The sequence below is a fragment of the Suricata suricatta genome, chromosome 3 (genome assembly GCF_006229205.1).
Source record: "Suricata suricatta isolate VVHF042 chromosome 3, meerkat_22Aug2017_6uvM2_HiC, whole genome shotgun sequence".
Taxonomy (NCBI): Eukaryota; Metazoa; Chordata; class Mammalia; order Carnivora; family Herpestidae; genus Suricata; species Suricata suricatta.
In genome coordinates, this window is record NC_043702.1 from 169,396,637 (window position 1) to 169,421,936 (window position 25,300).

Here is a 25,300-nt window from a genome sequence, read left to right on the forward strand (position 1 = left end):
TCTGTCAATCCCCTGCCTGGACAAAATAGCAGTGCCTTCAATGACGACAGCACAGGTGTGCACAGGGACTACCTTGTACCCGAGAACCAGGGCGAACCAGGCACAGGAACTGGACGGGAACCTGGAAGTTGTGTGGCGTTCCCTTTCTCGCCTCTCCAATGACTCCGTTCCAGAACTCTCCCCGTTCCCCCCACCCGAAGCTTAGACCTACCAGCACAATGTGGAGGGGAGGCAAGAGACCTGTGTTTGCACTCATCCATCAGGTCGTAAGTTTCCAGGTAGAAGCGGGGAGCAATGGAAAAGCCACAGGAAGCAGAACACATGCTTGCAATGAATGTTCACAATATAATGAAAGCTATGAACCAAAGGGTCGTTCTTGGGAAAACTGAAGATGCTACTTGAGAAGGAGGACTCGGGAAGGTCCTTGCAGTAATGGCGCTGTCCCCGTCGAGTGATCATCCAGCTCTCAAAGAGAGTATTTGGCAGTTGTGTTTACGAAGCAGGTTCTCACAATGAGTCTGAAATCGACTCTCAGAAGCCTCCACTTAGATGCTTCTCTAAAGCAGTGCCTTTCAGACCTTAATGTCCATATGACTCCTGCAGGGATCTTACTGAGTTACAGCCTGGGGAGGTGGGGGTGGGACGTGGCGGGGTTCCTAACTAGGCTTCAGGTGACATTGACACTACGGGTCCAGGGATCACACTTGGAGGAGCAAGAGTCCTACTACCAGAACCAGAGTACATAAATCCAGAAGGTATTTGGAAACGTTAACTGTCTGAACTAATGATCTCTAAGGTTGGGAGTGAGTGAGTGAGTGAGTGAGTGAGTGTGTGTGTGTGTGTGTGTGTGTGTGTGTGTGTGTAATGCTAATAGTGTATAATTCCTACCGATTGTAATGTCAATATTCTGGGTTGAATAGAAATTGAGACAGGACTCTTCTCATAAACAGCCACCTCTGAAGGCCAAAGATCAAACTCCAATACGACAAAAATGACAGAAAACGGTATCCAGAGCACAAGTTCCCAGAAGGGAAGACGATCTGAAGAGTCACTGACTGGTTTCCGAGCATAATGATTTCCCACTGTCAGTTGGTGGCAAAAATTCGTCCGGGACAAGGGACAGCATAGGGCACCAAAGGTCCTCAACCTTCGCTTGCAATGGGACCACTCGGGATGCTGATAAAACACTGGTTATCTGGATCCCAGCCCCACAAATTCTGCCATCATCGGTCTGGCATGTAGCCTGGATATTGGGATTTTTTTCTTAAAAGCTCCCCCGGTGATTCTAAGGTCCTAGAGAAAGACGTAGCTGAGAACCAAGAGGAAAGGAGGGCTGAGCGGTAAGTGCTGGCCAGCCCGTCACCAGAGCGGACTCCGACGTACCACGTCATCCCCACTTCCTTGTTCCTTCAGCCCATTACCCTAGGTCACTGCTCCAAGGCTGTGCCAGATTTTACCTCCTCCAAACTCCTACGACAAGATGACAGTGAGTCAGAAGATCGCAGGATGGTTTATGGTTTATGCTATCCTTTGTCTTCTATGAGACTCCGTTAGCACCCCAGCAAAGTGGCCCCAAGACTCACTCCCATTCCCAGCCTCAACTCCAGAGGTTGGCAAAATTTTCTTATAAAGGGAAAGACAGTATGTATTTTTTAAAAATTTCTTTTTGTTTGTTTTTGAGAGAGAGAGAGACAGAGTATGAGCACGGGAGGGGCAGAGAGAAAGAGGGAGCCCCAGAATCTGATGCAGGTTCCAGGCTCTGAACTGTCAGCACAGAGGCCAACATGGGGCTTAAACTCATGAACTGTGGGATCATGACCTGAGCCAAAGTTGGGTGCTTTTAACTGACTGAGCCACCCAGGCACCCAAAAACAGTAATGCTTTAGCTCTAAGGGCCATGTGATCTTTAGGCCAACTACTCAACTCTTTAACACAAAAAGAGTCTTACAGAATATATAAATGGCTGGGGCTACATTTCAATAAAACTTTATTTAAAAAAAAAAACAACAGTGGGCTGGATTTGACCCACAAGCCAGTTTGCAGAACCCTGTTTATCCCATCCAAGATTCTTCTGAATTTTCTTGGTCTCCTCTCTATGACATCATGTGCCACCACCAAGAACAAGCACTGTGCACCCAGAGCATCTGCGCGAGACCACCACACAGAGAATGAAAACTACGTCAGGGAGTCCAGGAGCACGTGAGGTTTGAGACACAGACCAAAAGTGACTATTTAGAAGTGACGACGAATATACAAAGAAACCCCTACTAACAACTGCAAAATCGCCCGACAGGTTTCTGAAAGGGGCCCTAATCCTGGGATTCTTTCTCGTGAAGCAAAGATCTGTGATCTGAAGCCGATTTTCAGCACCTCCGATGTCAATCTAAAACCCAGTCTGTCAGAAACAGAGAATGAATATGGGGAACAAGATGAGATCAGACTAAACAAGCCAGTGAACACGGACATGAACCTATACCTCATGCAAAAATTAATTCAAAATGGGCCACAGGTTTAAAATATTTTTAATATTTTTGAGAGCGAGAGAGAGACAGAGACAGAGAGAGAGAGAGACAGTGTGAGCAGGGGAGGGTCAGAGAGAGAGGGAGACACAGAACCCGAAGCAGGCTCCAGGCCGTGAGCTGTCAGCACAGAGCCCGACGCGGGGCTGAACTCAAGGACCATGAGATCATGACCTGAGCCGAAGTCAGTCACTTAACCAACTGAGCCACCAGGCACCCCTGGGCCAGAGGCTTAAATGTAAAACTAGAAACCTTTCAGGGAAAAACATAGGAGAGAATCCTCACGATGTGGGGCTTTACAGACTTCTTAGGGATGACACAGAAAACACGATCCAGAAAAGAAAAAAGTTCAATAAATTGGGCTTCATCATCAAAATTTAAAACCTTTGTTCTATAGAAGCCAGTTTGAAGTGAATAAAAAGAGAGCCACAGACTGGGAGAAAATATTTGCGAGTCACACATCTCACAAGAGACACATCCGGAATATATCAAGAACACTCAAAACGCATTTTAAAAGGCACCCCTGAGTGGCTCAGTCGGTTAAGCAACTGACTCTTGGTTTCCGCTCAGGTCTCGATCTCATGGTTTCGTGGGCTCAAGCCCCACATCAGGTCCACTCCCTGCTTGGGGTTCTCTCTCTTCCTCCCTCTCTGTCCCTCCCCCACTCTCACCATCTCTCTCTCAAAACAAATGAATAAACTTAAAAAAAAACTTTAAAACACCTCATTTAAAAAAATTCCAGGGGCGCCTGGGTGGCTCAGTCGGTTAAGCCTCCGACTTCGGCTCAGGTCAGATCTCATGTTCGTGGGTTCGAGCCCCGCGTCAGGCTCTGTGCTGACAGTTAGCTCAGAGCCTGGAGCCTGCTTCCGGTTCTGTGTCTCTGTTTCTCTCTGCCCTTCCCCCTTTCATGCTCTGTCTCTCTCTGTCTCAAAAAAAAAAAAAAAAAAAAAAAAAAACATTAAAAAAAAAATTCCAAGTCAAAATTGGGCAAAAGACAACAGAACTCCATGGAAGGACATAAGGAAGGAAAAGAAGCAGATGAAATGAAGTCAGGTTTGGAGGTTGGTTCGGTGTGGCTGACCCATAACTGCAGTGACGCCTGCCTCGGGAACTAGGGTACAAATTATCTGTGTCCACTGGAGGTTCCAAAGTCTGCATCTGGAGTCTCGGGGCCTAGTGACACATGTCCGGACCTCCCCACAGCTCCCGAAGACAACAGCACATTTCCCCCAAGGCAGGGTCAATGGCTTCCCCAAGATACATTAGTTGCCATTAGGGAAAAGCGTACGAAAACCACTGTGAGATCCCACCACATACTAATCAGACTGGATCAAGTACAAAAAAAATACTACCACCACCAAGCACTGGCGAGGACGGAACCCAGCTGGGCCTCTTGTGTGCTACTGATGGAAATGTCGACTAACACACCCGTTCTGGAAAACACTTCTGCAGCTTCTCGTAAAGTTAAACATACATTTACCTATGGCCAGCAATACCTCAGCTAGGTATTTATCCTAGAAAAACCAAAACATATGTTCCCACAGAAACTTGCGTGTGAAATGTTAGCAGCTCTGTTCATAATCGTCAAAGTTAGAAACAACCCAAATACCCTTCCAAGAAGTAAATAAACAGTGGCACATCTGTATAAGGGAATCCCACTCAACAAGTTGTAAAAAAAAAAAAAAAAAAATACGTAGTTCAAGTGTGATGGGTAGTGTTATAAAAAAACAAACAAACCACACAGGAGGGAATGGAAACTGGTGCAGCCACTCAGGAAAAGAGTGTGGAGGGTCCTCTGAAAGTTAATAGAGCTACTCTCTGAGGCGGCAACTCGGTATTTACCCAAAGGATTCAAAACTACGAATTCAAAGGGATACATGCACCTGGATGTTTCTAGCAGCTTTATCTACAGCAGCCGAATTATGGAAACAGCCCACGTGTGTCCATCACAGATGAACGGATAGAGAAGATATGGTGTATATAGACACAATGGACTATTACCCAGCCGTGAAAAAGAATGAAATCTTGCCATTTGCCATGACATGGATGGAGCTAGAGGGTATTATGCTAAGCAAAATAAGTCAGAGAAAGACAAATACCATATGACTTCACTCAGATGTGGAATTTAAAAGACAGAACAAACGAGCAAAGAGGGAAAATAAGAGAGAAGGAGGCAAACCAGGAAACAGACTCTTATCTACGGAGAACAAATTGATGGTCACCAGAGGGGAGGCAGGTGGGGGGATGGTGAAATAGGTGACGGGGGTCAAGGAAGGCACTTGTGAGGAGCACGGGGTGTGTAAGGAAGTGTGGAATCACTCTGTTGTACACAGGAAACCAGTGTCGTGCTCTGTGTTTACCGACTGGGATTTAAATTAAAAAAATATTTTTTAAAAAGTTAAGTTTTTATTTTGAGAGACAGAGTGAGTGGGGGAGGAGCAGAGAGAGATGGAGAGAGAGAATCCCATGCAGGCTCCACACTGTCAGCTGGAAGCTGGATGCAGGGCTCAAACTCACCAACCATGAGATCATGGCCTGAGTCGAAACCAAGGCGTCCCTTAAATTCATAAAACTATACCATAAAATTGATTTTACCCTGGTAGTTTTTAAAAGAAATGAAATCTTAAGGGGTGCCTGGGTGGCTCAGTTGGTTAAGCACCTGACTCTTGATTTTGGCTCCGGTCATGATCTGCGGTTCACGAGTTCGAACACCAAGTTGGGCTCTGTACTGACAGCACGGAGCCTGCTTGGGATTCTCTGTCTCCTTCTCTCTGCCCTGGAGGTCCAGGGGGACCTCACACCGGCCTGAGGAGATGCGGGAACGCTTCCCCACCACAGGGCTCCCCGCTGCCTGCCCCCATCCTGTCCAGGCACTGGCCGCACCACGGGGCTGTAGCGACCGACACCCTGAAGGTCACCGCACTGCTATGCGTCTGAGCCTGATCCACTCTGCTACCTGGGCCCCTTCGGGAGGCCATTACTCATGCCTGGACAAGGGGACAGGGCAGGGCAGGGGACACCCATTTCCTTTGTGAACCATCATCAAGACTGGACGTGTCTCGGCCGGCCCTGGCACTCAGGGCCAAATTCCCACATTCCAGTGGGCAGAACCCGTTTTTCAGCCTCACTTCCTGGACATGAGTCTGCCAAGGGCGACACGGAGCCCACCACCTTGCTGGTTCCTGGACATGCCCTCGTCCCCAAGCCCACCCCAAAGGCACGCACACGTGGGACCCAAGGGTAAGTTAACTAACAAAGGTGTGAGGGGCGGCCAGGGGCGGGGAAGGCTCACAGGCAGCAGCTGAGGACGTCATGCGGCCATCAGCAGTTGGAGAGGAGGCGGGGAAAGGCCAGCATGTGGGGCGTTCCCGGGCCCCTCCCTCCCCAGGCCTCCCTTAGCGGGGCCACTTCCTTGGCTGAGTCTGTCTCTCCTCCGCGGGGCATCCACTGTCTGCGTCTCTCCCTGCAGAGCCCTCCGTGGCCACGGGGTCTATGACAGGGGTGTCCCCAGCCTCAGACTGTCGTCCTGTTCTCCACCCGGCTGCAAATACTCTCTTAGGGTCTCCTTCAAGTAGCACCTCATAAAGGCTTGCCCCAACGACTGTGACCTGAAGGCACGTCTTCCACACTGCCGTGGCCATTAGCATACGGGGCGGGTTTTACAGCAACGCTACATACACAAGGCATCTAACCTTTTTAATTTTGAACAGGTTTTTTCCCATCTTCTCAACCAGACTACATTCTTTGAAGACAGGTGCTACATAAGTGCAGCCTTATATCCATGTAGCATCTATTACGGAATATTCCAGCAAATACAAGGACCGGTGCCATTCATAATCCTGGAGGAATACCGTCTTCCAAATACGGCCAAGTTCTCCTTCCGTTTGTTTTTCCTTCTCAAATATTTGGTTACTCTAACGGCTGTCAGGAGGAGAGGCACAGCAGGACCGAATCTCGGATCCGTAGGTTCGCGCCCCTTGGACTCTGAGCCCAACCAACCCTGCGAAAAGTTACTTCAGTTTCAGAAGCACAGACTTGGCCCGCCTGACCTTTTTCTCTGTGCCCACGAGCTTAACAACTTTTAGGAGATCAGGCTACTGACTGGACCGCAGGTAAATTGAACTCTTTCCTACTCTTTCAAAAGAAAACTGAAAAAGAAAAAAGGACGGTAGCTACAGAGCCCCTTAGAAACTTACCTCTAACGGCCACCTTCCTTTGTAGCAATCACTACATTCCGAGTCCAAATCAAAGGCTCTTCTAGGACTAAGTTCCAAAATAATATGTCACCTTCACAATTTATTGGCTTCTAATAATTATGCCAAAAAAGAGAACTATTTCTCTTTAGGCTAAAATGAGCCGAGTTCCTTTTATTTCTCCCCATCCCTTGTCCGATCAGGATGAGACTCCATTGGAGCCAATGCCATTTGGATCCTTGCTCAGAAATGGACACTGATTTTTTTTTTTTTTAAAGCTTGAATGTGTTTATCCATCCCTGTTCCCAAAACATCAGCCATTATCTCTTTCTTAAAATGTTTCAAATTACTTCTCAAAAAGGTGTAAAAAAGATCCCTCATTTCATTCCCCCTCCATCCACTACAAAGGTAAAAGGAAATCCAATTTTAAAATAAGGACATTATATTTGATGCTGAATAATTAAGAGAACCAAAAAACTGTACAGGACTATTTTAGCCGAAGAAACTGGCTGTTCCGAGACGCGATGGGCTTAAATGACAGACAGGAGTCCTCCCTGGTGACGGACTGTGGCCCCTTCTAAGGTGAAGAGAGACGGCCAGTGGGCAGCCCTACCCCGCAGCTACAATTGGACTCTGGATGGGTCCCAGAGGTGCCCCGGCCTACCTGGGTGTGTCTGGGGTACTCAGTGGGTCCGTTCAGTCTGGAGAAACTGAAATCTATCGGTTTGCACGTTTTTCTTGTGTTGCTGCTTCAACAAGTTTCTCTTTATTTTTTACGCATCCGATGTTGACCTTCCTAGAGTAGCAAATCAGAGTCAAGCTTTTCTCTATTTCTGTTCTCGTTTTTGGTCTCTTTTTGGATTTGGTTTTTTGAAACTTTTCAACCTGTCTACTTTTACTCTGTCAGTTTTCATATGGAGCGTTTTCTGATTAGGACGGTGTCTTCATTCCAGGGACGTTTTGGTTGTTTTTCAGGTTTCCTTCTCGTCTCCACCATCTCTGTTTTCTTCCACTTCCTCCTCCCCTTTATTTTGGTTTCTGGTATACTGGACAGTTTCCTCCAACATCTCATGATTTGAGGCCGCCCACCCCTATTTAAGGAGGAGGAAGTCCAAAGGACTGGATGGGAAGTGCTCCTTGTGGGGGCAGGGCTAACTGCCAGGAAGGCCTCACAGACCAGGGAGCTTTGAGCTCCGCCTCAGACCGCCCAGGACCCAAAGTGACCTTCCAGTTGCGGAAACCAACTGTCAAGGCCTAAAGATCTTTTCTCTGAGAAAAATCTTAGAAGCAATATTCCAGAAACAGGACGGGGAGCTCTTGAGTCCCCCAGTTAAATATGAAGACTTCTACTTACAAACTTAAAACAATTTTTTTAATGTTTATTTTTGAGAGAGAGACAGAGCATGAGCAGGGGAGGGTCAGAAAGAGAAGGAAACACAGAATCCGAAGCAGGCCCCAGGCTCTGAGCTGTCAGCACAGAGCCTGATGTGGGCTCCAACTCACGAACCGTGAGATCATGACCTGCGCCGAAGTCAGATGCTTAACCAACGGACTGAGCCCCCCAGGCGCCCCATGAATTCCATCTTTTTAAAAGCCATTGAAAAGCTTTTTATTGACTCTTTCCTCTCCTGTTCTTGGTCTTAATAGTTATTTCAGTAAGGCTTCAGGAGAGAAGGGAGATAAATACATACCATCTACCAGACTTCATGGCCATTCATTAAGCCCGAGAAAATTGTATAAGAGTCTCTGCACCAATTTTAGTGACGCTAACACTCTAAGAGAAGCAGCATCTCCTCTCTTCAAATATTAATTAGTCTGGAAGTACTGTTACCTTAATGGGGCAGATACAGCTTTTTTTCTAATTTTGTTATGTTTGTTTATTTTTGAGAGGGAGAGAATGTGTGTGCGCTCATGCACACGGGGGAGAGTCAGAGAGAGAGGGAGACACAAAATCCAAAGCAGGCTCCAAGCTCCAATCTGTCAGCACCAAAGTTCAAACCCACAAACGGTAAGATCATGACCTGAGCTGAAGTCAGATGCTTAACCAACTGAGCCACCCAGGCGCCCCTGGATACAGCTTTTTGGCCCATCTGCTAGGCCTACCATAGATAGTTCTTTCTTTGTGTCAAAATCCCAGTAATTACTCACTCCATGTCAGTATGATCTGTGCATCTGTCTGGTCAGGGCCAGCAGAGTCAGACAAGAACTGGATGGGCCCCTCCACCACACACACTACACTAAAGAGAGACGCGCTCACGCAGAGGACCTGGAATCATAATGTAACAAGAACATTCTCTTCAGGAACCATGAAAAGGTCTGAGTCTGCCGTGGGCCTTTCTAACAAGCCACTACACCACCAACTTAACAATCACAGCAGTTGTGACACTGCGGCCTAACATTCCGTGGCTTACTACCTAAGTATGTGTCCTCTCGGAAGGAAAGGACAAAGATCAGAATTCTAAGCTTCCTGGTGAAATGCTTTAACAGTTAATAGGCTCTTCTATCAGGATTAGTTAGAAACCGAGCATTCAACAGAGGCAATGCAGAATTATTCCAGAATATGAAGACAGCCCTGTAGTCAAGGACTGTAACGACCAAAGGAACCATATGTTTACGACTCAGTCGTGAGGAAATGCCAAGAACCAGAAGGCAAACAAAGGCCTCACAGACAACAATGAGATTAAAAAGTAAGGGTGCCTGGGTGGTTTAATCGGTTGGGCATCCAACTCTTAATTTGGGTTCAGGTCATGATCCCAGGGTCGTGGGATTGAGCCCCACGTTGGGCTTTGCCATGAGCATGGGGCCTGCTTGAGATTCTCTCTCTCTCCCTCTGCCCATTTCCCCCATTCACTTTCTCTCTCTAAAATAAATTTAAAAAGTAATTTTCCTGTAATCAGTGTTAGAGTGCTGGTAAAGATCAGTCACCATCAAGTACTGGTATCATCCAAAAGATTAAAAAGGAATTTTTTTTGCTTTTTTTAAAAATATTTTTTATTTATTTTTTGAGAGACAGAGAGAGACAGCATGAGCAGGGGAGGGTCAGAGAGAGAGGGAGACACAGAATCCGAAGCAGGCTCCAGGCTCTGAGCCATCAGCACAGAGCCCAACGTGGGGCTTGATCCCACGAACCGTGAGATCATGACCTGAGCCCAAGCCGGATGCCTAACCGACTGAGCCACCCAGGTGCCCCTAAAAAGGAATTTAAAAGGGAATAATTTTCTTAGCAGGCAACTCATGGTTATGGACTGCCATCCTCACTTAACACTAGGGACCACCAAACCTCACCTGGCATTTCTGAACCCATCCCACCCGCTTGGTGACACTCTATTACTGGTATTCTTTTGCTGGTATTCCTCTTTCACTGTCAACTCTTCCTGTGTTTAATACCTTGCTTCCCAAATAAAAATGGAGATCCTTGAGGCCAGACACGTATAGCCAAAGGGTCAAGCAGTTGGGTTTTAGAGTCTATACTGAGACCGCTTCTCCATCTATGGTAAGAAATTCCAATTTTTAGAGACCATGGCAACGATTTTATTTCCCAGCCTCCCTTGCAGTCAGCCAATGGGACATAAACAGAAGGACCCTATGACAGCTACAGGAATCCTTATGTGACTGTTGGCATTTGTCTGCTTTGTCCCCACCCTGGATTCAAAGTCACTGGACCACAAGGTTAAGGTCATATCAAGTAGAGGTACACCCATCAGGAGCCCAAGTCTCTAACACCATGACACATGCCAACCTACCTTGGGACAGTATCTATGTAAGGAAGAAAAGCTTCTACCTTATGTAAACTTCTGTTATTTTAGGTTTTTCTGTTCTTCAGAGCTGAACCTAACACTAATATATATGGAGTCACAGAGATTGGGGGCAACTCCCAGCTCAGTCACTGCTAGCTGCATGATCTCAGGCAAATCATCTGGCCCACTTTCTTCATCTGTAAAATGGGATCAGTACTATTTGGCCCAGAGTTATGAGGATGTACATAGCAAAGAATCATGCAAATCCATATAAATTTGTAACTGAAGATTTTCACAAAGTAAATGAGCTTATGACAGGGAGATGTGACCTAGTCATAAAAGACCAGGAAGGCTTCCTTGAGGAGTAACTTTAAAATTTTAAACATAAATGGAAGCTAAGTAGGGCAAAAAGAGAACTTCTAGGCAAAGATCACTGTCATAGCCGAAGGCCCTGGACTGGAGGGAATATGGAGGCCATGAGCCACAGAAGAAAAGTGTGACCCCAGGAAAGACGAGTCAGGCAGCAACGAAGGGTAAAGAGGTGGATAAGGGGCCGTCTCTCAAGCCAGAGGGGCCAGGCCAAGAAGTAAGACTTTTAGGGTCACCTGGGCGGCTCAGCTGGTTGTGTTCGACTCTCGATTTCAGCCCAGGTCATGATCACAGAGTTGTGGAATATCGAGCCCCATGTCGGGTTCCTAGTTGAGCATGGAGCTTGCTTAAGAGTTTCTCTCTTCTCCTTCGCCCCTTCTCCCCCTTCTCCTCCTACCTCTCTCCCCTGCATACTCTCTAAAATAAAAAAAATAAAAATAAAAAGTATGGTCTTTAGCCTAAGAGCAAAAGGGAGCAATAGACATGTTCAGGTTGGGAGGAGGAGGTGGGCCATGGCTAAAGACTCTTCTCAGATGCTCACACTGACAATAGTATAAAGAACAGATGGAGGGGGGGGGAAGGCAGACATATATGTAGAGACCTTCCAGATGCTACAGGAATTGGCCACTAGAGCCAGGGGGTCAGCAGGGAGGGAGAGAAGTCGTTGGACTCAAGACCTCGTTCAGAAGCAACAGTGACAGGACCTAGACCTGGGCCGGGTATTGGCCAGGAGAATGAGTAAGGAGCCAAGAGGGAGGTTCCCAATGGTCAAGCAGCTGTGTACACGGTGCTGCCCACTGGACCAGGGTAACTAGGAGAGCAACAGATTCATGAGGAAGAGCTGGATTTTGGATGTGATGGCTTCGAGGGGTCTTTGAGAAACTCAAGAGGAAAGGTCAAGTAGGCTAGGGGGAAACAGTCAAACTTTGTTGTCAGAGAAGAGGTCTAAGCCATAAAGAGAAATTCTGGACTATGTGTGTAGAGCTGTGAATGTACAAGAGATTACCTTGAGGGAGAGTCGAGAGAGAGAGAACTCCATTATTCACAGACTATACCAGGAGGGTCCACCACTCTACAGAACCATAGGGAAATGACATTTTGTAGAAATGGTTGACTACCAGCAATTTCTGTGTGTTTTCAATCCCACAGAAAGAACCACAAGAAGGAGTTAGGTCAGGAGGGTGTGATGCCATAAAAGTTGAAAAGAGGTGATGACGGTCAATGGTGACACATGTTCCTGAGGAATCATGGGGGAATGACTGAAAATATCCAACAGGTTTGGAAAGAATGATCCCCAGTTCCTTTAATAAGACTTATTCTGGCAAAAACTGGAAGTCAGTTGAAGACGAGAGAGAGCTGAGAAACTGGGGTCTGGGGAGCAAGTGAGCCATTCTTCTAGAGATCAAACAAGACAATATATCTGAAGAGATGAGAAGGGTGCCTGGCTCATGTAAAGGGCTTGATAAATGGGTTTAAATAATTAAGTGGGTTTTTTTTAATGCTACTTGTAAGATTACTGCTAGCTTTAAACCTCCCACAGCACTTTAAACAAAGCTTTGTACTTAACTGGCATTCAATAAATATTTTGGATGTGATAACTGTTAAGTAGGAACAAAGGGATGCTAAATCATTCCACATAATTTGCAATTAAAAGTGGCTATAAATTCTTGGTGAACCAGATGACCCCTCTTCCCTTTGTAAAAATACAAGCTAACCTAAACAGGATTCTCTGGTCTTCATTCTTTCATGCTATGAACTAATGAAATCTTAGAATATCACTCTGTTACTACCATGATGAAGCTACTTCCCCATCAGCCCCCCACCCGTCCCCAACACATAAAATTTAGCTTAAAAGGGAAACTAGTTACATTTTGTAACACTATTCACTGTGGTGGGATTTAAGGAGGATACCACCAAGCTCTAGAGCCTCTGAAAAGGAAGCTGATCTTAGAATCAGGAGCTGCTGGTCTTGGCTGGGGTCAATGAAAGAATGAGATCTTCTGGAATATTCCAGAAAACACACTGGCCACAGGCTAAGGGTTCCTTTGTTTATACTCATAGCAATGAATGCTTCTCTTATCGACAGATGCAACTTTGCATCTTGAGGGACCCAATATCCAGCGTCCGTGCAGAGTGAAGGTCAAAGGAGACCTCAGGAAACCAAAGCAGGTGTGGGTGCCTGCAGGGTCTTCGTTTGCGTCCCTTCAGGGCAAATTCGGGGTGATTTATACTCTTTGCCTTACCTGGAATGGTCTCTGCTCACCCACCACTTTCTCCGGTAGGCAAGCCCCCTCTTTCACACACCTGCATATATTCGCTCCAAGAGGCCCAAACGTTCCAGGTCCCACTAAATAAGAAGCACCTGTTCGTCTGAATTCCTAGCACCCTTTGTTCATAATTCAAGGTCAGTATCTAACACATTAACTGCAATTAGGTGTTGAGCGATCTTTTCCCAGCTCTGGCTCCCACCTGGGCAACATGCAGGGCACACCTGAGATCTGGAACACACCTGTCTAACTTCACTCTGAACCCTGGACACGTAGCTGATAACAAATGGTTGTTGGACAGATGGTATTTTTCTAACAAATTCCGTAAACCTGACTTAATGCATCAAATTAGGAGGGAGGTAACTCGGTGTATTTGTTTACTACAGCTGCCGTAACAGATTACGCACACTTAGCGGTTTAAAATAACACAGGTTTAATCTTGCACGATTCTGGAGACCGGAAGTCTAAAAGGAGTCTGCAGAGCTGCCTTTCTTCTGAAAAATGTTTCCTCTACTTTTTCAGATTCTAGAGGCTCCCTGCATTCCTTGGCTTGAGGCCTCTGCCTTCAGCAAAGCATTTTTGAACGTGTGCCCCTCCTCCTTGCTCTCTAAGGACCTCTGTGATTGTACCGGGCCACCTGGAGGGTCTAGGAAAGCTCCCCTCGGGGGTCCCTAACTTCATCCCACCTGCGAGCTCCTTTCGCCCTGTAAGGTGACATCTTTGAGGGGCTGTTATTTAGTGGCACAGGCAGCCACATGGACAGCTGCAAAAAAGCAAGGGCCAGAGACCTAAAAGTAAGGAAGACAACAGAGAAGATGGAAAGTGAAGGAACACTAAACAACAAAAAAATGGGGTAACGTGTCACAGAAAATGGTAATAACAGCACATGCTCCATCGAAGACCCCGGAGGAGCCGCTGCCTTGTCTTGGTCCAATATTACAAACAGAATTCAAAAGAATGATTGAGTCATGACGAAAAAAAGTTAATGTCGTGCTGTAAAGTTTGTTTTAAAAATAGCATGAGCGATCATGAACTTAGTTCAATTAAACAACCATTAATTTTGAAACGTAAGACTCAGAGCTGGAAGCTTGAGATACTTGGAAATTTTTACTTCTATGGAAAAACTTATTGTCTGACGCCAAAAGGGATTTACTCTGTTACGGATTTCACGTTGGGGCCCCTCCAAAGTTCACATGTTGAAATCCTACCTCCTCATGTGATGGTGTTAGGATGTGAGGCTTTGGGGAGATGATTAGGTCATGAGGGTAGTCTCCTCAAGAAGAGGACTGGTGCCTGGAAGGAAGGAAGGAAGGAAGGGGACGGAGGGAAGGAAGGAAGGAAGGAAGGAAGGGTACGGAGGGAAGGAAAGGGACGGAGGGAAGGAAGGGAAGGAAGAAGGAAAGGAAGAAAAAGATCCAGGGATGCCTGACTAGCTCAGTCGGTTAAGCATCAACTCTTGTCACAGTTTGTGAGTTCAAGCCCTGCGTCAGGCTCTGTGGTGACAGCATGGAGCCCGCTTGGGCTTCTCTCTCTCTCTCTGTTCCTCCCCCACTAGCACGCTGTCTCTTTCTCTCGAAATAAATAAATAAACTTTAAGAAAAATAACTAAGAAGAAGTTCAGGACCCCAATACATAAACCACATTACTTTGTAACCACACCTCTTTTTTTAATTGGAATAATAAGGTGAGTTATCAAGGTAGGCGATCATTAGACTTGGCACCACATGACTCCTCGCCATTAAACAAAAATCAAATATCATATACCCTGATGATAAGCAAAAGAATGAGCCAGAGGCAGTTCTAAAATAAGAGAGCCAAAATAAATAAGTACATTAAAATGGGAGTTATCACTGAATTAAGAGTTTTAACCTTTCCAGACCACTTCTTTGAACAGGGCCACGTTCTTTGGGCGTATAACTTATAATATGGCTGCTTAATTTAAGGATCCTGGGTCTGATCAGTCACAACATGTACGCAGTATGTGCCACGTCACACTTAAAGAACATTTCGACGCACGCCCGTTAAACTAGACTGTATACCTACTCTCTACCACTGTCCACATACTACACGCATTACAAACTCCTATTTGTCTGAAGCTGACATTGCAAGTCTTCTGTATCTGGATACTAAACTCTGGAGACATATATATTTTTTTCCTCCATTCCTTCTCTAGATGGGAGGGACTTGATTTCATAGGTTTCAAGTTCCCACCCTACAGACCTGGGAATCCAGATGATCTACAGTCAGACCGTGAAGGATTTATTTCACAATCAAATACACATGGCTTCACACACACACATTCACTCCATATGGGCTGTCCAGAACGGCTCCACAAATGTACCCTCCTCCCGGCCATATATATTTCAAGTTGCTGACAAGAGAGCCCCTATTAGCAGCTTCATAGGTAAAGCTGGGCTCCGTCACTGGTCTTGATATATGGCACTCTTGGTGGTCACTAAGCCCCCATTCATACCCCTGACATCATTGTTTCCATAGAAACAACATCACTACATTTTCAAAGGGGGAGAAACTACAGGAGATTTTGAAAGAAGAAAAAAACCCAAACAATGCAATCAGAATATGCAAGCCATTAGCTAACGTGCTTTTTAAAGGGTGTCTCAGTTTCTACAGAGAAAAACACAATCAACAAAGTGCAGATTTAAAACATTACAAATTTACAGGGAATAAATGTGGCTAGGAAATGCAACTGCTACACTTCTTTCGGAAATATAATCCACTTTATTTTGTCCAACTTAGTTTTAAGGAATTGAACGCTTCTTAAAATGAGCCCTGGAACCCTATTAATGTAGGCATGTTACTGTTTGAATGCTTTTAAAAACATTGTAAAGGGTTTCTTCCTGCTTTTTAACTTAATGCAGCATCGACTTAATATAATTGAAAGTAAATTTTAGTAATTTTTTTGGCGGTTCAACTGCAAGAAATAATTTCATATGTGGTCAAATTCCATCAAAAAAACATGTAAGAACCAAGCCACAATCATGTGAACGCTGAACAATGGAATTTTAGTTATGAAAGTGGACACAAAGAAAGGCAAAGTCGCGGATAACATTTGAACAGAATCTTTTCAGAAACGATCACAAAAATGAAAAATTCATGGGGAAGAAAATCAGTCACCAGTACCATCCTCTAATTCTTTACATAAACACAAGAGACCACATTGGTTTTGTTAGAAACAGCCCACTGTGCTTATGGAGAGAGACAGACATTCTTTCAAGTGTTTATAATTAATAGTCTGATTTACAACTCCAGAAACATCTTAGGAATGCCTTTCTCAATGTGGGATAGTCTTTTCAAAGACTGAAAATGTTGCCCAAATCAGTCACCCAAAAACAATCTAACTCAGAAAAGATGAAAAGTGCACCGGGGAGCATGCTCAGAGAGACACCACGTGTGTGCAAACATGGGCGCTCTCGGCCCCCCATGATGAGAATCCCAACCAAACAAGTGTATCCGAGGTCACGGGTTGTGTCCGGTCTCCCTGAGCAGCGAGCATGGTGACGGCTGGGCAGGGGCGAGTACGTGAACCGCAGCTTTGAGCTGAGGGAAAGGGTCCTCACAGAACCAACCAAGCATCATCCTACTCACCGCCGTGAACACCCTGCCAACCCCATGACCATTCCTTCCTTCCTCCCCGATGTCAAACCCACTAGGGCTTATGAAGCACTTAAACTGCAGTATTTAATGGTGAGAAACCCCACAAAGGCCCATTTACTTATCCTGGAAGCCTTGTCCATGGGCACCCTTCCCCCGCCCTGAAACTCACATGCAGGGAGCAGCATAAAGCAGTACTAATGGCCAGGGGTGACCCGCAACACCTCCCAGGACATCACCCCATCCTGCTGCAGGTCAGACAGGCTTGACTATCGGGGTTTCCACCATAGACCTTGAGGGCTGGGCCAAGGAGGAGACACAGATATCTAGAGCCGAGAGTTGAGCCATGGGATAGAAGACACAAGGAAACGTCAAAGACCATTTTGAGTCAACCTAGAAAACCAACCAGGGTAGGGGAGAAGGGCACAGAAGTCGATTCAGGAGGAGGAAAAGGTAAGACGGGGTAGGGACTGCATCTGTACCGCCTACCCAGGTAGGCTGTTCTTCAATCAGTTGTCCCCACCCACCCCACCACCACCTCTCGCTGAGTCCTGCAGGAGATACAAGGGTACGGACGGATGGTTCCACAAGACAGACGTACAGAAACTTAAAAGATGTGGCTCTGCTCTCACAAGGGCTCACACAGATGACCAAAGCTTGGTGTCTGATTGTTCAAAGTCAGCGTTACCAAGGCTATGTGATAAAGCGGAAGTGTGAGGAGGGGCTTGCCCAGGGAAGACAGGTACAAGGGGAACAGGAGGGCTGGAGGGGATGGGGGGGGGGGGGCGGGGGGGCCAAGAACGAGTGTAGAAGCCTCCAGATGCCAACCTAGTGTTCGGGAAATGCAAATGGCCCTGTGCATTTGGAGGAAGTGAGCACAGGGGTGTGGTCAGAAATATGGCTCAACATTTAGCCAGGGGACAGTTGGTGGCCCTTTTTTTTTTTTAATAGTCGAAACAAAGCAGGGTGCCTGGTTGCTTCAGTTGGTAGAGCAGGAGGCTTATCATCTTGGGGTGGTGAGTTTGAGCCCCATGTTGGGTGTGCAACTTACTTAAAAAAAATCATAATAACCAGGGTGCCTGGGTGGCTCAGGCGGTTAAGTGTTGACTTTGGCTCAGGTCATGATCTCACAGTTCATGAGTTCAAGCCCTGCGTCAGGCTCTGTGCTGACAGCTCAGAGCCTGGAGCCTGCTTGGGATTCTGTGTCTCCCTCTCTCTCTGCCCCTCCCCTACTCGTGCTGTGTCTCTGTCTCTGTCTCTCTCTCTCTAAAATAAAAAAATAAAATAATCAAAAGAAAGCAATAAATCTGGTTCGTTTGATTAATGGAGTTGCTTAAAGGCAGAGGTGTCCTCTCTGAAATTTGGATAAAAACCAGAAACAGCTATGGCCACTGGAGAGAATCTGAAGAGACAAATGGCCACAGGTTGCGATCATATGATCCGTGGCACTAAAATGTCTTCTAGGCCTCAAGATTCTACACAAGCTGATGGCCGCCTCCCCTCCACCACTGCCTCCGCACATCACTACAGACGATGCTGCCTTTGACAGTTTTTACAAGTGTGCCGGACATGAACCTGGCTCTCTGACTGCCCAGCGGCTGCCCCACCCCCCTGGCACTTACTCGAACAATCACACACACGTGACCAGAGACCCACGGGCTTCCCCTGTCCTCCCACCATGTCAACGCCCTGGCTTCCAGCAGGTTCCAGCCAGAGCTCCCTCTCTAAGTACTCCTCCAACCACAAGATTCTGTGGCATCCGTCACAGATTCAAGGCCTAAACAGGGGAAGCTGTACAAAAAACCAACGTTTATCATCTTTGGTGCCCCCCCCCCCTTCAGTGCCTCCATCTCCCCTCCACAGGGGTCCCTTCTCCTCCAACACCCAAGCTTTCTGACCCCTCCCCCCACCTTGGGAAAGGCCTGAACAAAAGTCAGTTTCACCTAGGAATAATCTGAAGCAAGAGGAGAGCACCCTAGAAGACGCTTAGGAAGTGTTAGGTTACCCGCAGGCCTGGCATCGTGAAGAAATTGTCTAAAACAAGCAGTTTCCTGCACGAGGGACTCACGGACAAACAGCTCTAGGCCTCTGGCTCAAGAGCTGCTAGGGCAAAATAGCCGAAATCCCCAACTCAGACCAAATGCACACGGGACCCTAAGATTCCACGACAAACAACTTTTGCATCATCAACCACTCTATTCTTAAGATATGCTGGTACCCCATATAACAAGCCACATGCTGTGTGTGTGTGTGTGTGTGTGTGTGTGTGTGCGTGTGTGCGCGCACATAAGAGGAGGAAGGAAAGTGGGGAAGTGAAGGAGAAAGCATGGCCCAGTAAGACACACAAAGCTGGCGTTCAAAGACGGTTATTAACACAGTCTGGTCAGAGAGGAAACCGTCCATTAAACAGTGTCCACATCAATGTAGTTGTTTGGCCAACAACCAAAAATCCCAAAGATTCCCAGGACATAGCATATAATAAAGACCTTTTGCGGGGAGCGAAATCCATCAGGAGGTGAAGCTCAGCCCCGAAATCAAAGTAAGGAAGACAGCAGAGGGACGCAGCCACCAGCCCGACGCTCTGCGACATGGCCGCCGTGTCTCCCCGCTGGCCCGCTGTGGTTGACGCTAGTGTCCCAGCCTCGTCTCTATCCCGACTCCTTCGCATCTTATCGACCTTCTTCCTACCAGGAGAGGGGGGCTAGCTCGCTCACACAGAAAATAATCAAGTGCTGTTCCAGGTTGCTCCTGCGTGTGAGACAAGTCATGTATGAGTTTCTGATGCTGCAGAGGTCATTCTCCAGAGGCCCTGACCTTGTTCATTCTGCAGCCACAGCAGCAGCTCGTGCACCGGCCGGATAGCTGTTTTCATCCGCACCTTACACACAGCAATGGAAGGTCAGGGAAAGAGGGAATCAGAAAATGTGGGTAGCACTGAGAAATTATCCATCCTTTAAAAAAAAAAGAATCACCTTCAGGAAGTGACTCACACCCGAAATCCCTCTCCTAGGCCAGCCACTGAAGGTTCTCAGCACGAGACAGTAAAAGGCGCCAAAGGAGAAGAGAATAGTTTGGGGGAGGGTCTGGGGTGCTGACTTCAGGGGGGCCAGGGCCAGCTGGACAGGCAAGCAAAGAAAAGATGCAGATCCCAAATGTCATTAAAAGCTCCCAGAGAGTAGGAGGGTGGGGAGAAGTGACCGATCTAGGGGCGCCTGGGTGGCTCAGTCGTTTAAGCATCTGACTGAGGCTCAGGGAATGATCTTGAGGTCCGTGGGTTCGAGCCCAGCATCGGGCTCTGTGCTGACAGCTTGGAGCCTGGAGCCTGTCTCAGATTCTGTGTCTCCCTCTCTCTGCCTCTTCCTCCCTCCTTCTTTCTCTCTTTCTCAAAAATTAAAAAGAAAAAAAGTGGCCAATCTATAATACACACTCTGGAAGCCACCTCTAAAAGATGCTCTTCAAGGTCGTCTCGAGCCCTTCCCGGTACTTGAGAACAGCCTGACAGACGCTAATTAACCCTCCTGACTCCACGCCCCAAGGGAGATGGAAATGTGTTTAACTGATGAGCACATTCAATCTGTACTATTCCTGGAGCTCTAACAGCTTTTTAACGGGCTTCCAAAGAAAAGCATTCTGACAGCATCATTCACTGTCCTGACTGAAATGGCCACAAAGAGCCTCTTTGGAGAGGAAGCAGGGATAGTGCAAAGAATACGGGCTTGGAGAAAGATCTGGATCCAAATCCTGGATGCCGCATCTACCAGCTACGTAATCTACTTCAGTTTCTTTATCTGCAAAAGGAGGAGGAAGAGGGGCACCTGGGGGGCTCAGTCGTTAATCGTCCGACTTTGGCTTGGTTCGTGATCTCGTGGGTTCTAGATTTCAAGCCCTGCGTCCAGCTCTGTGCTGACAGCTCAGCTGTCTGGAGACTGCTTCCTTCTGATCCTGGGTCTCCCTCTTTCTCTCCCTCCTCTGCTCACGCTGTCCCTGGAGGCCCACTGGCCTCAAAAATAAAATAAACACTAAAAAAATGTTTAGGGCCACCCTAATGGCTCAGATGGTTGAGTGGCTGACTTCAACACAGGTCATGATCTCAAGGTTGTGGGTTCGAGCCCGGTGTTGGGCTCTGTGCTTGTCGCCCAGAGCATGGGGTCTGCTTTAGATTATGTCTCTCCCTCTCGCTCTGCTGCTCCCCTACTCATTCTCTGTCTCTCAAAAATAAATGTTTAAAAAAAAAACTTAAAAAAAAATTTTTTTAAAAAGGAGGAGGACACCGCCCACACCACAGATTGTGTTGGTAAAATGCCTTGCCTGTCCCCGCCTTCGCGGGGGCTCCAGTTATAACCTGCAGCGTACTGTCAACGGCGCAATGCTAGAAAGTACTACAGTAGTCTGTAGTTCAGAACATACTTCCTCATGGTCTCTCCTCCTTTGTAAACACACACCAACCCCAGCCCCTTGAGACATGCCAGCCACTGCGGAAAACACCTTCATGGGGATTCGCTGCCGCTGACTGTGAAGTGAGCAACACGTGTGCCCCGTCCTAGCCAGCGAGCTAGGACCAGCCAGGTCCTACTCCGACTTCAGCTCAGGTCATAATCTCACAATTCGTGGGTTTGAGCCCCGTGTCAGGTTCTGTGCTGACAGCTCAGAGCCTGGAGCCTGTTTTGGATTCTCTGTCTCCTTCTATGTGTGCCCATCCCTCACTACTACTCTCTCTTGACTCTTGATTTTGGCTCAGGTAATAATCTCGCAGTTGGTGGGATAGAGCCCCGCTTGGGATTTTCTCTCTCCTTCTCTGTCTGCCCCCCACCCCGCAAATAAACTTAAAAGAAAAATACACACACACTCACACAGATTTTATAGACAGAAAAGCTAAGTTGCCCAAAATCACACAGTTCCAGAATCCTGGAATCTTACCTTCCCCTTTCCCTCCTCAAGCTCAGAGGGGTCTCTGTAGGAGTGGACATGGCCTCCCTAAAACAGGAATTATTTCCTTGGAACAGGAGATGCCTGCTTATTTTCTGGATTTGTGCATTTAAAAAAAGATAAATCTTCAACTACTTATCTGTGTCAGCAAAAATATTTATTAAAAATTTGGCTTGGAAAATAAAAATCAACATTTTTTAATGTTTACTTTTGAGAGACAGAGAGAGACAGTGCAAGCAGGGGAGGGTCAGAGAGAGAAGGAGACACAGAATCTGAAGACAGGCTCCAGGCTCTGAGCTGTCAGCACAGAGCCTGACATGGGGCCAAACCCACGAACCGTGAGATCATGACCTGAGCCGAAGTCAGACTCAACCAACTGAGCCACCCAGGCGCCCCCTCGACACATTTATTTTTGAAAAGTAAGATCAGTTTTTTCATGGTAGAAAAATTGTACTTTCTCACAAAATTACATCTACAAAGATGGTGACATTTCCCCAGATCTCAGCATCAAAAAAGACAAGGATAACACCGTTTTGGCTAGGGAATCCACGACTATGGAAATGCCTAAACTTTGTTCTGACAGTTCTGAATGGTGACAGGACAAAACACCAGGTTTCCCCCATAACTGTAACTGCCATCAGCTTCACCCATGAGAAACAGCCTTTCTTAATCTTTGCTATTTGCTCCCTGAGGAAATATTTGTTGGGGCCAATCAGGAGTCGATACATGCCAGGTGTTATGGAACAGAACTGTCTGATAGAACTTTCTAGAATAATGAAAATGTTCTAGATCTGTGTTGTCCAACACACCAGCTCCTGGCCACATGTGACCACTAACCTGTCAAAATGTGGGTCATCCAACCAAAGAACTGAGTTTTTTATTTTATTCTATGTTAATTTTTTTAATGTGTGTTTTTCATTTTTGAGAGAGAGTGAGCGCGAGACGGGAAGGCACAGAGAGAGGGAGACAGAGGCGCTGCAACGACGGCAGAAAGCCTGATGCGGGGCTCAAACCCACCAACCAGATCACAACCTATGCCGACGTCAGATGCCCAACTGGCGGAGCCACTGGGGCGTCTCTCTCTGCTAATTTGAACTTCGCCTGCCTCGTGTGGCCAGCGGCTATCGAGTTAAATAGCACAGCTACCGTGGACACCAAGATACGAGAAAACCACCCCTGCACATAGTCATGTTTCTAGAAGACCAAGACAAGGAGATACGAACAGCGAATTCAATGACAATACGTTGTGTAGGGAGAGAGGCCGAGTGAATGGCCTGGGCCACAAGGGCATGGGAATCTGAGGAAGTGAGGGACAATGTTAGAGACACAGCAGAACATGAGCCGAGAAGGCCTGCTGGGGAGAATATCTACAGTCACGGCCAAGTGCATCAGCCGAGCCAATGCTAAGGAGCTTACAGGGTACTGAGACACCACCACCAAAACAACAAAACAAAGGAAAAAAAGAAAAAAGAAAAGCCCAGGGAAGGAGACACTACAGGCAGGTGTCAAACCACTCTCCCTTGGCAGGACAGGCAGGGCAGCCCCACCGGGACCTTCACGGAGTTTGCCCCAAGCAGAAAGAGACCCTGAGATGAAGGTAGTCCCGCAGGGCTCCGAGGGTTTGGGAAGCGGAGGCAGGAAAGCAGAAGGAAGTTCAGATCGGAGTCCTGAGCACGCGAGACAGAGGTCTCTGGCTGGCGGTGGTGTCCACAGAGAGGGGGAGGAGGAGGGACACCGCGATAGGCAGGAGGGGGCGGGGCTGCCCTGACATGCTTCACACAGCCAGCAACCAGAGCAGGGGGAGAGGATTAACTACATTTAAACACTTGGGCTTAAAAATAATAATAAAGGGGGCGCCTGGGTGGCTCAGTCGGTTAAGCATCCGGCTTTAGCTCAGGTCATGATCTCATGGTTTGTGGGTTCGAGCCCCACGTCGGGCTCTGTGCTGACAGCTCAGAGCCTGGAGCCTGCTTCAGATTCTGTGTCTCCCTTTCTCTCTGACCCTCCCCTGCTCGTGCTCTGTCTCTGTCTCTCAAAAATAAGTAAATAAATAAATAAAATAATGGAAAAATCAAAAAGTCTAAATCCGGGCCTTCTGCATGGCCATCAGGGCCCTGTTGGTGGTGCCCCTTCACCTGCCTCACAGCCTCCTTCCCAGAGACAGTGGAGGCCACCCCACACCTCCAAGGACACGGCACGCTCCTCCCTGCCCTTCCACAAGGCGGAGGAAACCCCGGGCAAGGCGGGAGAGCCCGCAGATAAATGAGGACGGAGCTGCTTTGCTCCTAAATGTTGGTACAAACTGTCCTAAGGCCCAGCCATCCCCCACCACCAGGGGATCTTCTTACCTCTATCCCTTCGGGGGGGGGGGGGGGGGCTGGGAGGAAACAAACCTTTTAGCCTCTGAGTCCAGGCAAGCTGCCTTCATCAGGGATCACCTTGGAGGAGAACGTCCATGTAAAGAGAAAATTCCTACTATTGTCCCCCTGAGCAAATGGGCAACGGGCCCAGGTATGAAAGGTGGGCAGAGCTCTGGGAGGAAACGGAAGAATGCCTCCTAGGCCAGCTGGCCCGAGACTGAGCCTAGGCTGTGCTCAGAAGAGTCCGCAGGAGGGGACAGACAGAGCCTGGGATCAGACACCGGGACTGTCCGTCCGCAGGTGGTGTGAACACGGGAAGGTCACTTCACCCTGCAAGTCTTCACGTCTTCATCCACACAGGGCGCTGCCGATCGGGCGCAGCATGACCATCACTTTTTCCAGGAAGAGGTCTCCAAAGGGTCACATCCCTCCATCCCAAGCCTCATCCCATGGAGGTGCTCCTTCAGCGGAGCTTGGTTGAATGCTCACATGTGTGTGGTTATCTGATTAGCCCTTGATTCTCTTATCTGTAAACTTCGTTAGGGCAGGGACTGTGTATTTTTTTTTCTCACGCTCCTGCCCCAAGCTAATACGTGACACATAGTAAGTTTCAAATGAACATGTATTGACAATGGAATAAATGATTAATTGAGCTCCGGCATGTGAAAATGATCTATAAAATAAGCAGCACAATGGAAGTGCTTGTGATGGGCACTTGGTGTGGATGAGGACAAGAGAATTAATCCTCTTAGCTGCTGGAAACCATTCTGCTCTCACTTGAGGAACAAAACTGCTCCATTTGAAGGACACCATAAGGGAAGGGGCTCTTACAAGCTATCCCATGGTGCTCTATTCCAGGATTCTCTTCAAGGCCATGCCAAGATACCCAGCTCATCTGTGTTCAGATGCACTATTGCTTCATTCCGATCCGTTGCTGGCCACTGTGGGAGACTTGGTTGAGTCATTCGAGCATTTCAAGAAGTAAGAGGTTTCCTGGCTCAGTCTGCTGGGTATGTGGTGTTGGACCAAAGACAATGCATTCTGGACATGGGCTAGGCTGAGAAAAGCACCCCAGGGCCCACCAACCCCCACGTGGTTGAATCCAACTCTATACCCAAACTGCCATGGGTATCAGGAGCCAAAGGAAACTGCAGTGGCCAGAGCCCGGAGAGCCTGCACCCCATGCTGATACATTCATGGGAACAAAGGCCTTCCAAGTTGCACTGAGCTGGTCTGGAGATGGAAAGTCTTTATGCCGGTTTCCAAGGAGATGACTCAGATGCTGTTGCCATAGAAACTGTTGCTACCATCTATTGT

At 47.4% G+C, this 25,300-nt stretch overlaps 1 protein-coding gene across 3 annotated transcripts in view; it reads right to left on the bottom strand.

Annotated features, from left to right (window-relative positions):
• The window catches only part of NOS1AP (nitric oxide synthase 1 adaptor protein), a 292,958-nt gene that overhangs the window by 101,321 nt on the left and 166,337 nt on the right, over window positions 1–25,300 (bottom strand). The gene's annotated exons all lie outside the window — the stretch shown is intronic.